Here is a 14,853-nt window from a genome sequence, read left to right as displayed (position 1 = left end):
CCTAATGATGGTGTCATTAGAAACACCTGCTTAGGCCTGCAGATAAGGAGCAGCTGTTTGGGAGAGACCTTCCTTAAGGGATAAGTTAAGTATATAAAAGATCCTTGTAAGTAAGCATAAATCATATCTGATGATTTGCTGAGCCTTGAACAATGCTGTCAGTAAGAGATGATGTTAACAAAACTGCAATTCTTTAGCATGACGGTACACACAGCATCCAAACTTTATATGTTATAATTAAAGAAGACAAAACATGATCAGACTTTGGTGACAAAAATACAAAAATGTGGTCTATTCTGGTATATTGGTGATTAGTGCAAATATACTGAAGAGACTATGACCAAGTATGCTCCAAGCTTGATGTACTTTTCCATCAAATGATGTCAAGTTCTACAGAGAGCTGAAATCTATGATCTTTCCAGCTCTAAGGTAATTTTACCAACTGTATTTTTCAGGTCACCTGGAGTTTACTTCAAAGATGTTTCACTACCTGATTGCTTGTTACAGCATTGAAAAAGGTTTCTCACAGACAGTTTTTGGAAATAAGTTACATTTACTAGGAACTGTGAAGTATGCACTTCCTAAAAAGTAAATGTTGAGGAGGACAACATGATGGAAGTAGAATAGTGCAGAAAGTAGTAATTTCTTTTATTAGAAGAAATAAAATATAATGTGTGGATTAAATAAGCAAGAGGTTTACATTTAAGTAGCAGTCATGTCCTGCCACAAATATTCTCTATTAGGAGTCTACAGGTGTGTATATATATATATATATATACACATATATATAAATATAATGGTCTTCCAGGAAAATGTAACGGTTTTCTGAGTAATTTTCTACATAAGTATTAACTTAAATAAACCACTAAACATATGCAATTTATTTATTGTCTTTAAAAAGAAAAGTTTAGTCTCTATTGATGCATAATTCAGTTAATACTGGAAATGGGAGTTAATACTGAAAATGGGAATTTTCAGTAAAGATATTATATAAGCACCATGAACAAAATACTAAGGAAAAAAATCCATGTTTATGCTGCCTCAAAGAAGATATAGAAGACTAAGCTTCTGAATTTTCTAAACAACTCATGAAGCAGTGTGAAGACAACATACCATACCACACCACAGAACTTCATTACATTCTACTACTTTCACTTATGTCTTAAATCAGAAATTATCAAATGCTATCAAAAAGTGAAAAAGTCAAGTTTTTTTTCTCTTCTATCAATTTGAAAGGAACATCAGCCTCTGGATAATTGCTTTGGTTTTGTTTTCCCAGATGATGTGTTTCACTCTATTTTATGTCAAAGAAAGCTTAAGGACTTATTCCTCATGCACCAGAGTATCAAGAGTATTAAAAACATGGAAATTTTTCCTACAGTTCAAAAAGGGTTTTCCCACCATTTTGTCATTTAATTAATTTCCCTTAGTCCTAAACAATTTAGATGTTTTAAATTATTTTTTTCTGGTAGAAATAAATTGCTCCTAGATTGATCAGACCAATAAACTCTACTATATCTAAATCCAGACCCGATTCTCCAAATGCCTATATAACTATTACTTGCATTCATCTTCCTGACGCATTTGACTTCAAAGGGATGAAACATGAAAGTAAAATTCATCAACTGCAGTAATATTTGTGGAATTGGGCCCTTAGAGAACATGTTATTCAGTCTATAAATGCATAAAGCACTAAAGAGACAATATTGTAAATAATAGTATTCCTTTATGTGATATATTTTGAGAAAATGTAAACATGAGTTGTCTCAGTCTAGAGGATACTCTGGGTAAAGTGAATTTCTTGAAAATCTGTCCTCTATGCACAGAATATTCAAACTACTAACATGCAACAGTCTTTTCTTCTCCCGGGGTTATTTAACTGTATGTATTAAGTGGGGGTATTTCAAACATTATTTGCAATTTATCTACTTCTAACACAACACCAGGATGGATAGAAGGCAGCTAGACAATGAGAAATGTAACTGAGTTTGTAAATGTAGAAAATCTATTCAGATTTTTCTATAGCTTGAGTAAACAGCTCCTGCTTTAGCGTAAACACCTCTCTTTAAGGAAACACCTCACTTTAAGGAAAGTTTAAGGAAACAGCCTTCCTGTTCCTTCTCCCTATGTCATTAATTGGCCCTTTGGTTTCTTTGCTGTTATAACAAATTTTTATATTGATACTAGAACAATTTTCTTAAACAAAGATTACACTTAATAAAAAGATTGATCCAAATTATTATTATTACTTTTTCTGTTTCAGTTTGCCTCTGATAAATAGATTTATACCTCTGTCAGGTGGAAAAATTAAGAATTTCATATCTCTTACATTTTTCCAAGTTTTTAACATCATCTACTTTTTACACTTAACACGTTATATTTACTTTTGTTTCGTTTTATTTTTTCAAAAAATAAATGTGTTATCGTCATCTTAATTATATATTTTATTGATCCATGCGTTTTCTGAAAGGGTTGCATGAGCTGGCCATGAGGGGGCACTAACAGAGCATCCAGCTTCTCATCTCGCCCTGCCAGGATATAAGGTCACCTGTGTGGCCATCCTAGTTTCACATCCCCTTAAGTGTCTTATGCTTGAAGCTACAAATCAATCTCGTAAGCACTGAGGGTGTGCACAGATCCCTGAAGGTAGCTTTTCAGAGATACAGTCAATGCCTACTTCAGCAACTTGGATTTACAGTAAATTTAAGCCTAAAGGCAGCCAGTGCAGAAGTAAACAGAGCAACATAAGCCAGTAACACACTATAAAAATAACACTAAAATATTTTTGACTTTTTTATCGATAGCACTATATGTTAGAAAAAATGTTTTATATTTTCTTTTTATTTCTTATTTGTACTTTTCTCGATATTCTTTTTGCTTTTCATGTCTTTCATCTCTTAATCAAACATTCTCAGGTGAATTAATTTGAATTTCACTTTGGTGACACTGGTAAATTTTTCTGAGATCTAAAATAATGTAAAGTACATCACAGCTATCCCATAAGATACCGTGTTGACTGGAAGAGATGCTAGATATTATGTCTCCACCCTGCAATATTTATTTGAATTATGGATACAATTTTAACTCCAAGTATTGTAAACCTCTGTTTTATATTTCATAGAAAAGGCCCCGTAAAATACAGGTGCTTTAAAGCAATGAAAGAAATTTAATGAGAAGTAGAAATTTCACATGTATAAAATACTTTATACAAAAATACAAAAGGGTTGATTTTATTAATATGTGTATTTTGTTAGTTTCATTGCTGGCATTGTTGCTAGAACTCTGCATGTAATGAATACTGTCTTTACTGCTGCTGAGAAATGATAATGAAAGCAAAAAATACACCAAAAATTTGAGTTGAACTATTAAATAAAACTCTAAGAAGAAAAAAAATATCTGACTCCTGAAACAATTGTAGGAAAGCTTACTTTGAAATGAATATCCACTACTTGTGAGTATGTTTTTTGAAGCTCTGCAAAAAAACATTTTAATTTGGTTTCCAGAGATAGTACATGTCATGCAAGCAAGTGGTAAAAAAAAAAAAAAAAAAAAGTAAGTTAGTAACAAACAGACCTAAGAAAACAAATCTCAGAAAAGGCAAAGATTTTACAAGCAAACCTGAATGTTTTTCTTCTGAAGTAGTAGTATGCTTTTTTGAGACTGATAGAAACTGGATGACCATCCACAAGGAAACTCAGTCCATTATGGAACTGTATAAGAAAATTATATTTATCTTATGATCTCCCTTTTGAATCTACGATAAGGAAGAGAGTGGCTAAATCTCTTCACTTGCTTAAAGACATGCACAACTTGATAGTTCATTATTTTCAATCGCCTTTTTTTCCTGGCTGTAGTCTTGGATGTAAATGAGAACACTGCAGTTAGAATTGTTGTTGATATAAAATTCTTAATAAGAAAAATTGAATCCATAATACATTTCTAATAATAAATTTTACTTGTTTGATTTTTCTTATTTATTTTCTTGGAATGTATTATTAAGATTATTAAAATGTGTGCTGCCAAGAAGTATTCACTATTGAAAAGAAACTGGGGTTGATACTTCTTTTTTAACATTCATGCATATGAAAAGACAGTATTTACTTTCTGCTCAAATTCATAGTATTGCTTATGTATTAAGATGCTATACTGTCTCAAAGGACATTTTATTGTGAATGAATGAAAAATAATAAAGAAGAAAAATGTAAAAAGAATGCAGCACATCTGATTTCTAGAGGTATTTACTACCTTAACCTTCAGCTATCAGCAAGATTTTTATGATAATTATCTGTAAGAAAAAAGCACAATTTATAAGTACTTCATTTGTAAAATCATAAAATCTTACAAAGGTTTTTCAGAAGCCTGAAAAAAAAAGTCTTCTATCTCTGAATTCCTCTTTCTGTAAGGATTGAGCATAAAGAATATAGAGACCAAATTTGGTTCTCTACTTGTGACTTTAATAAAGCCATATTATACAAAAAAAATTTCCATCACATACGCACATGGTTACATTTGATTGGCATGAATCATCTTTTGAAAGCATCCATCTCTTTATTAACTATGAATGGAGTAGTGATCCATCACAAATAGTTTTCTAAGTTTAAATATTAAGGCGATAATAAAATATATTTTTACTGCTGTGCTGGTTTTAGCTGCACGAGATTTTTCTTCATAGTAGCCATTATGGGGCTGTGTGTTGGGTTTGTGCTGAAAACAGGGTTGATGACACAGGGATGTTTTCATTACTGCTGATCAGTTCTTACAAAACATCAATGGCTTTCCTGCTCCTCACCCCACTTCACCAGCAAGTTGTCTGAGGCTGAAAAAGAAGTTGGGAAGGGACATAGCTGGGACAGCTGATCCCAACTGACCCAAGGAATATTCTGTATCATTTGCCATCATGCTCAGCATATAGAGCTGAAAAAGAAGAAGGTGAAAGGACAAGAGTAGCTTGTAGTAGTGGTGTTTGTCTGCTCACTATTACATGTGATGGAGCCCTGCTTTCCTGGGAACAGCTGAACACCTTCCTGCCCTTGGGAAGTGCTGAATGAATTCCTTGTTTTGCTCTGCTTGTGTGCACAGCTTTTCCTTTACCTCTTAAACTGTTTTTGTCTCAACCCACGTGTTCTCACTTTTACCCTTCTGATGCTCTCTCCCCTCCCGGAGAGAGGGAGTGAGCAAGCAGCTCTGGGGGTAGTTGCCAGCTGATGTTAAACTATGACAGCTGGTTTTCTTCTATTGTTTCTGTAGAGATTATTCAAGTCATTTGTTTTAGATACACTCCTAAGTAGGCCTGATTGTAGATTTTTATTATGCATTTCTATGCAGGGATGCTAGAGAAAAATGTGTTAGTAACTAAAGTAAAGCACATCAGATAAGATACATGTCATCTGACATCCAATGTTCTATGTCTGCTATAATCAGGTTGTCTATATTTTCTCCTTAGCTAACAGGCAAAACTAGTTAACTTCATACAGTCTTTCACAGGTAGCTCTTTTGAGCTTGAATTTATTATCTTTAACCTGTTGTTTGTTGCCAATAAACATAGCCAAGCAATTAACTTTGGGCACATAGAGTTATGTGAGATAGTTTAAAACCCCAAATAAATAGACAATTAAACAAAAAAATCCAGAGGTTTATCAATTTTCACAATTGTTTTCAAAATTTACAGATGAACCCCATTTCTATGTGCAATTGAATTAAAGTTTCATATCTTAACAAACAACTTTGTTGATGATCCTTCTGCATTTCAATATTTAAAATTGGTGTATTCTAATATAACTGGATATTTATGTATTGTTTCACGCATTAAAATCTTATAAAAATTATCAGTAATGGATTGCATTAAAATCAGAGAGAAAAAAAAGACGTCTTTTTACTTACTATAATGTAAAAATGCTACAATTTTAATTTTGTGTGTTATGCCTGACTTTGAATCAATCAATGAACTATAATGCAGTACATTGCAGCCTAATCCACAAGCATCTGGAAACAAACTGTAACATCATTAAATATACAGGTTAGTTAAAGTGTCTCATAACAGAGGAGCTGCCTTATAGAGTTAGTGAATTACTTCATTTGCTCCAACCTCTTGTTTCTAGATCTGGCTAGTAGTCAGTGTTTCTTAGCAAAAACTTCTTGCTATGTGAAGAAAACACCTTCTTTCATCTTATAGCAGGGAAACGTAGAGACTGATTTGGGTTTATCCCTCCTGCTATGGAGAAGTAATGAATAGTCTAGTAGCAGGCTAGCCAGTGCCAGAAGCACATAAGGGAAAGCCCTCTACAGTCACAATTATATAATAAAATGGGAGAACATAAAAAATTTACAAACCCCATATTTTATTCACAATTTACATGCATTTTTGTAGTTCTGATTATTAAATCCTTTCTCAGCTCACCTTCAGCTTATACAGAAAGAATATACTTTTTTAATGCAAAATGCACTGTCCAAATGTATTACTTAGAGTGACAGTATATTTTCTCCTTGGTATTACCTTTCCTCTTTTTTGAGTATGTTTTCATTCCTTCTTTAGATCATGAATTTCAGTGTCAGGAATACTGTGTGAATTGCAAGAGGTAATCTGAGCTGTTAACCTCTTATTAGAATACAAAATATATATGCAGTGTCACTCATAGGCCACTGTTTGAATTTTAAACATTCATAGTCACTTATCTCATACCGTTTAGGTTTCCAGTGTTTAAGAGTCAAAAATAAAAACCCTTGTAGAAGTTAAAAAAAAAAAAAAGAGAAGAAAACAAAGTCTTTCAAAAGAATAAAGGATAATCTTACAGTCCCATTTAGACTATTTTTTGTAGGTAGATTGAATAAACTGAGGGAACAATAGTTTGAAGACTGGATTTCTTACACAGCCACTCAAGTGAAGAATGTAAGCAGAAAAATATTGGGGAAATTTGATAAGAGGGGTCTTCCAGAAACTCTGATTACAAACATAGTATGTTATGAATGATGTTCTATTTTTCCAGTTTATCAAGCAACAAGATTAAATGTAGCAGCAAATTTTTAAAGTAACAATTATAAATGGATACAATTAAAGTATTAGAGATGAACGCAATCAAAATATTGGAGATGAATACAATCAAAGTATTGAATACATATATTTCAGGATAAGTAAAATTTGGCAGTAAGTAATTTAGTATAATTGAGGTTTGTATAAAGCATAAACAAAGCCAACCAAGGAGAGCCCCCCACCCCCCTGACCAGGGGTATATGGGGGTAGCTCGCCATTCCTCATGTACCAAAGCATCAAGGCTAACAATCCCACTTATATACTATATGCTACAGAAGTTTCTAGAAAACTCCTCCTAGTTTCTATTCCTAAAATCTATGTCACTGTGTTGTATGGCACATGCTCTACTAATGGGTTAGGGGGTCTTTCATCCTTTTGAGGGTCTTATTTCCAATGAAGGCTCCTCATCTTCCTCAGTGACCGAGGTGTGACCTGCAGGTAGCTCAGGTGCACTATGTGACTGAGCAGATGTTTTCCATAACAAGACTCTAATTAAATCCCATGCTTGAATCGTCCCATTTTGGCCCATTTCAAGGTTGAAACTCTATTTCTAGATGCTACTTATCAGACCTACATCCTTCTACTATTCCCTTCCAACATCCTTCTTTGACTCCCAACATCTGGAAGATGTCCTTTGCCCTGTGTCACCCATCTCCCCCTTCACTCTGTAACAATTGTCTTCTATTGATCTAAATACAATTTTGTTAATATAGTTACAATTTAATTAGCACAAATCACATTTATCACATAATGTAAATACATTTCCATTTGCCAGAAGATCTCTATGTGGAAAGCCTGAAATAAAGGGCTCTGTATTCCTTTAGATTTTCTGTTGGTTTTTGGTTGTAAAAGTATCCTAGTTACAGGGATAGGAGGCAGAGTTTAGCATTATGTGGGTGTGACCAAAATTGTGTATTTGGCACCTCTCCAGGTCATCGTTAGTGGACTATATTTTTAAGGCAGCAGGGGAAACAGAAAGGTGGCCATGCTACTCTGGCCCAGTGCTGGAAAGGGGAAGGAGCTGCCTGGACCTCATCACCATCACCACAGGTTCCCTGATCATCAATTTCCCTTCCCCATGGAGGCCAAACTTGGAAAAGCTCCCATGCAGGAGGTTCCCACTGGAAGTGGGAGGTGAGGGTAATCCCCGGACCAGCTGAGCCACTTGCAGCCAAAAGCCCGCTCCTGACCCAGCCACACACGGCTTGCTGGTTTGTGACTCCTTCCCCTGGGACAGAGACCCAGCAGCCACGTGGCCCCTGTCGCTGGCCCAGGGCACCCAGAGCCGCCCATCCCAGCAGAGGCTGGGGCTGCTCCGGACAGTGCTGGCCATGGTGGCTGCCACGGGCAGGGAGCGCGCCCAGCACCACACACCCAGCAAAATGGTTCCTGGTGCAAACCTGCTCTCCAGGTTTTGTTCTGTCCCTGGTTTTGCATTCTTCCTGGGCTGGGAGGAGCGGCAAAAAGAACCTCTCCGGCATGCTATCCTTTGCTCTCATAAGCAGTGGCAGACAGCATGGGAGCAGCCCCAATTTTGGTTTTGCCTTGGGTGGGGTGGGGTATGTGATACCTTGCCTTAGTTGATTAAACCATTCTCTTTTTTGGACTCATTTATTATTATTGTTGTGTTTATTACAAGCCTCTTTAGAAAACTGTGACTCCGACTTTGGTCTCCCTCAGCATTTGTTTCTCCTTTATAGAAAAGGGGATGGCTTGAGTGGCCTTAATTTCCCCATTGAGTTCTTAAACCCAGGACAAAAACTAAATTAAAAAGTGAAACTAATCCATTTCCATTTGTCCTTCATAAGTTACTCAACTTCCCACAGTATTCTTTTTTCCTATCACTTTGTCACTGTAACCTCTCATATTATGTAAATCCTACCTTATCATTAATCGTTTTTGTCTCCTTTGCATGAATCTCATTAATCTCTGGTACATCTTTACTGAGATGAAGCAACTGAACTCAAAATAAGGTCATATGAGAACTTTCTAAAACATAATATTTTCCATATATATTTGTATTTCTTTTTATCTGATTTATTTTATCTTGCCTTAAGAGACTTCTTTGGAATAGTTCATTAATTTGTTTGCAAGAAAAATGTTTATTTTTGTGTTTCTTCTGAATTTGCTTGATTAAAGAAGTGAAAAGCTCCCCTTCAAATAACCTTTACTGATAGCCAACAAAGTAGTTATTGATGTATGATACACTTCAACATCTGCAAGCCTAAACTATAAATAATGCATTATACTGAATAATAATTTTTGTGGTGTAATATCATTCAACACAGCATTACATGAGATATTGTACAACCACACACAGTGCTGTAATTTTAAGTTAGGCGTTTTCTTTGTCTGGAAGAATTTAGCAGTTCAGAAATTATATAGAAACAAAAAGTAGATAACAAAGCCAAACTGTGGAAAGAGTTCATATTCTTTATATAAATATATTTTTATTTGACCATCTGAAATTATAGCAACAATAAGTTCTACATAAGTGTAGATTTTATGTTACTATGAAAAAAAAAAAAAATCTGATTCATTTATTGTCTATAAGCAACATCGTAGATTCATTATTATTACAATTCATTGGACTAAAATTTGTTTCTGCATTGACCTCACTGCCCCAATAATATTTGAGTCACTTGGAAAATGAAACCCCTGTTGATGTCAAATTGGTTTATTTTTAACAGAAAGAGTATTTTCCATTTAAATTGGAAAAGACCTCTGTGATAATTTAGTCCAATCTTTTACCAATCAATACCTTGTCAACTCGACCATAGCATTAAATGCCATGTCCCCTTGTTTCTTGAACGCCTCCAAGGATGGTGACACCACTGCCTCCCTAGGCAGCCCGTTTCAACACCTAACAACTCTTTATATAAAGAAATTCTTCCTGTTGTCAAACCTGACCCTTCCCTGGCTCTGCTTAAGGCTCTGTTCTCTTGTCCTGTCACTAGTTACCTGGGAGAAAAAGCTGATGCCATCCTTTCCATGGCTCCCTTTCAGGCAGCTGTAGAGAGTGATAATGTTTCCTTGAGACTCCTTTTCTCCAGGCTAAGCAACCCCAGCTCCCTCAGCTGCTCCTCATATGACTTACCCTCAAGATCCTTCCCCAGCTCTTTTGCCCTTGTCTGGACTCACTCCAGCCCCTAAATGTCTTTCTTCCAGTGAGGGGCCCAGAACTGGACACAGGATTTGAGGTGTGGCCTCACCAGCACCAGGTACAGGGGGACAATCCCTGGTCCTGCTGGTCGTGCAATTGCTGACACAGGCCAGGATGCCATTGGCCTTCTTGGCCACCTGGGCACACCCTGGCTCATGTTCAGCAGCTGTTGACCAGCTGTCACGATCTGCTGTCAATACAGAGCAGGAGTCGTGATAGTTCGTTTGATCTCAAAGGTGCAAACAGGCAAATAGCAGGGGACAAAATCAGTTTGTTCAACAACAGCAATGCATTTTTATTAAATGCTAACAACTCGGTTATGATAGAGGGGAGAGGTATAGGAAACAAAGCATAGAGAGCAAAAGAGGAGGATGGGAAAATAGCTACCAACAAGACGAGACAGATGTCCTCGTGGGCCAGCAAATAGACAAATCTTCATCTGTGGGGAGTACTCAAGGGTCTTCTCCAGAGGGTTGCTCTTTTATAGTCCTTCTCCAAAGCGAGTGGCTTCTGGCCAAGAGGTGGGAAGATTTATGGACCATTGTAAGGGCTGCTCCAAGAAACAGGTATACAGAACCTGCCATCCAGCCAGTGCCTGCTCGAGAGCAGTGTACCATGGAGCACAGCGAGCACCTGCAAGCAGTCCCTTAGCAAACATCCACCTTGGTCAGGCCAGAAAAACATTGTCCAGAGTCAACCTGGGTGGGGGTCCTCGGGGTATTCTTGCTATGGCCATGAGGCTAAAACAAGGGAAACTTCAGAGCGACCCTTACAGCAGCACCCCTTTTTTGTCTGGGCATCTTTCCAGCCATGGTTCCTGCAGCCTGCAGCACTGAGCCTTGGTGCTCCACATGCACTTGGCCTCAGCCCACCAGTCCAGCCTGAATACCTGTACTGACAAAACACACATAACTACAGCTTTTTCTTTTTGATTTTTACCTTCATGTTAGATGTTGCATTGAATCCTTTTGTTTTCTTCATGCATCTCACATTTTTTCCGTTACTTAATTAACTTCTTTCCCCCTTTGACAGTTGCTTGTCTTTCTTCTCATTATTTTGTTACTGCTGAGATCTGAGCTGTAAAATACAGATTTTAATTTCCCTAAACAATTGTCTATTGTACTAGTTTATGAAATACAGTGTTTCTCACTTTAAATTACTTTAAATTATTTCAGAAATTGTATATTTCAGAAATATATTTCAGAAATTGTATATGTTAATATAAAGTGAATGAAAAAAATAATACATAATGAAATGTCAAGACTGACTGTGCACTAGAGTAGAACCATATTGATTTTTTTCTGAATGCACACCTATTTTTTATCATTTTACCTCTTCCCATAGTTTTCATTGCTAACAAACTAAAAAGGATTTTCTATTAAGATAATTTTGTCGTTTTTTACTTTGCATTGGACTCTGACTTTTGTGTCTCTATTGATAATGAAGATACAAAAGAAGTTGCAGAATTAAGATGGTAAAACTAATATCACAAAGTGTATTCTCATAGAGTCTCCTTTGCAAGTTGTGTTATCTGTAGGTAGGAAATTATCCACCTTATAAAGCGTGATTGTGTTAGCAAGGTTTAAGATTTGCAATTATTTGCAAAGATAATTAAATTTAAAAACTACTTCTGGAAGTACTTTTAATGCAATATAATTAAATAATTTCAAAAGTATTCCAAAATAGTTCTTGAGGGTTATGATCACAACTCTTTTGATGAAATATTACAGAACTCTAACTGAAAATATTATAGCATTTGTGAATGAAAATTTGCCAGAATAAGCTAATGGGTGATTTGATCAATCAATGGTTATAGTCACAGGTAAATCCAGCATGCTTTGCACAGGTGGAACTCCTGATGAAATTTACTGAAGACAATGGTGAATATTTCTGTTCTTTCTTTTTACCATGTTCACAAATTGTATAATGTTCAGTGAAGCTGAAATATTCAGTGAGCAGGAGCTAGGGTTGATCACTGAGATGAGAAACACAAAACGTTTCCCCACTGGATTGGACAAAGTGGGCCTCAGATACCAAGACAGAAGTCAAATGGATCCTGTCAAATTATTCTGTATTATATGGATCCCAACACAATATCAAAAGAGACCTTTTTATACACTTGAAAAAACTCAATTATAATTTGGATATAACTTGTTTTTAACTGCATGACCTCATCACAGGAGATAAAGGAAGCAAATCACTATATATATTTGTGGAGGGTAAACGTGCTTTCTTTAAGCCGTCTCATACACAATAATGGGAAATTTTCACCAGAACTGTGAAGGAATGCAGACAGTTGGACAATGAAACTTTCCAAACTACTCTGTCCCTTCATATCTACTTATATTCGCACTTGACCAGTTTCTTTCTCACATAGTTTACAACTTCTACTTCAAGAAGTTTAAATGAGGAGGTGTTTTTATTTATAGAGTAATTTTAAAAAAATCGCATTCTTCTTCAAATTAATCCAATCTGATGCAGAGCACACTTAAATTTGCTCAGTAGTTTTAGCTCAGATATGTGTGATTTTTATCTTCTGATAGTCCATGATTTTTGAATTTTTAAGTGTCAGAAATTCTTAAAAGTGTGAAGTATAATATAGGTTTATGTCCAATCAAAAACATGTTTTGAAAACAGAAGTTTATGGGTTTTTCCTCTGAAAATGAAGAAAACCTATAGCTAGAGAAATTTTGCCTCCAAGGCAAAAAAAGTAAAGGGAAAAACATGGAAAGTGTGGAAAAAGTAGAAAAAGTCTGACTCATTATGTCATGAGCATATATTTTGACAGTTCACTAGATCAAGAGAAAGTGGGGGAAAAATTAATTGCAAATTATGCATGGTTTCTATTTATTTAAATTTTTGGGTTACGGCTTAAATTGCAAAGTGGAAATGAATATAATAATGAATGTTTTTCATAAGACTGTATTGTTTATCTGCTTAATTGAAGACTTTCCAGTGCAAAGACAGTCTGTTTTTATATGCTGGAAGGGAAAATCAGGGGCAAACAGGAAGCAGACATTAAAAAATATATTCTAACTATTTGAAATTGGTAAATTAATCCCTAAGAATAGAATAGCTCTTATATTCTGAAGTATTTTGAAGGAAAAGAGATTGAGAACAGTGTTGGCAAAATATAAGGATACGATTGTGACTGAAAAGTATTAAAGTATTCTGCTAACTCTCATGTGCAATCAATCGAAAGAACCACAAGAATTTCAATGTTTCTACTGTCATTTTAAGAAACTCCTAAGATTATAAAAGAAATACCAGAAAGCTCCCTCCAAGAAAAATGGAATATAATGAAGGTGAAAAATCAAGCTTCTGCTGCTATTCAGTCAGGATGACAAATAGTAGGCACTGTTATTAGCTGGTATAAAGAATTCTTGTATCATTTTCTAAATCTTCCGAGTCACTGGATAGATCTTGAAATACGTTTGAGAAATATTAATACAATGATGTTATCTCTTGCCTTGTATTCTGCATCAGCTGTGAATTGTATGTGTGGAGACTGAAAGTGACTTCATCAGCTGGAAATAGATTCATTAGAACATTGGTCCATGCTGGTACAGTGTAAGCAAGCTACTACAAAAGGAAGAGGACGTAAGCACTAATACTTTAAGCCCTAATACTTTATTGCTGCGACTTCTTTAAATACTGAGCTGGATATACAGCATCTTCATTTTGAAAATACTTAGCAACCTTTCCTATGAACATTTCTTTAATTTTCTTACATCAGGAAGAACTATATATATCCATGATATTTATAAACCCAGTAATAACTGACAAATCTGAAAAATTTAGCACATGAAAGTGAAAATAGCTATGCCTCATCTCAGTTCATTGTTACTCTTGTATGTTTTTCCTTTTGAAGCTAATAATTTTCATTTGCTTTTTATAATTGCAGTAAAACACAAGATCAAATGTAAAAATCACACTTCTCTGCCATCCCTTATCACTTGATGCTCACTTCAGCCAGTTGGATATTAATTTGTCTTAACACATGCCACGCTTACTCCTTTTTCTCTCTGGGAGTTATGCAAATGACTGACAAGAACAACCAGAGGAGGATGAATATATTGGAATATATGGGTCCGACATAACACTGAAACATTTGTAAAGATTAACAACAGAATTACTGATTTATTACCTGTTTGACCTTAAAAGAAGATGTGTGTGTTTGTTGGTGTTTGGCTTTTTTTTAATTGTTGTTTTTAATTTGACAGTCATACTGGTACTTCGTATAGCCAGTCACATCTGAGAAAACTTACATTTTATTTTATGCATTGCTGTTCAACTCATGCCCAGTAGAGATGTCATGAGTAGCAGATGAGTGTAACATCCCATATGAATTTCATAGCAATGAACTTTATTTTATATATATATATATATATACACACTATATACTGATTTATGGAGAATCTTAACTCTTGTCTGTGCTGAAGAGACTTCCAATTAGACTCTGAGCATTAATTTTTTATTGTGATCCAAAGGGAAAATTCTTTTACCAAGGCTAACATTCTGATTACCATAATTTCTCTGTCACAGCAGTGAACTTCAAATTAGTTCATACATAAAAGTAAGTTTAATGGGAAGTAATATAAATTACTCAGAAATTTTTGAGATAAATAAAACAGAATTCATAAGAATAAGAATTCATAAGAAA

The sequence above is a fragment of the Sturnus vulgaris genome, chromosome 4 (genome assembly GCF_052056855.1).
Source record: "Sturnus vulgaris isolate bStuVul1 chromosome 4, bStuVul1.hap1, whole genome shotgun sequence".
Classification (NCBI taxonomy): domain Eukaryota; kingdom Metazoa; phylum Chordata; class Aves; order Passeriformes; family Sturnidae; genus Sturnus; species Sturnus vulgaris.
The sequence above is the reverse complement of the archived record's forward strand: the minus strand, read 5'-3'. Positions refer to the sequence as shown.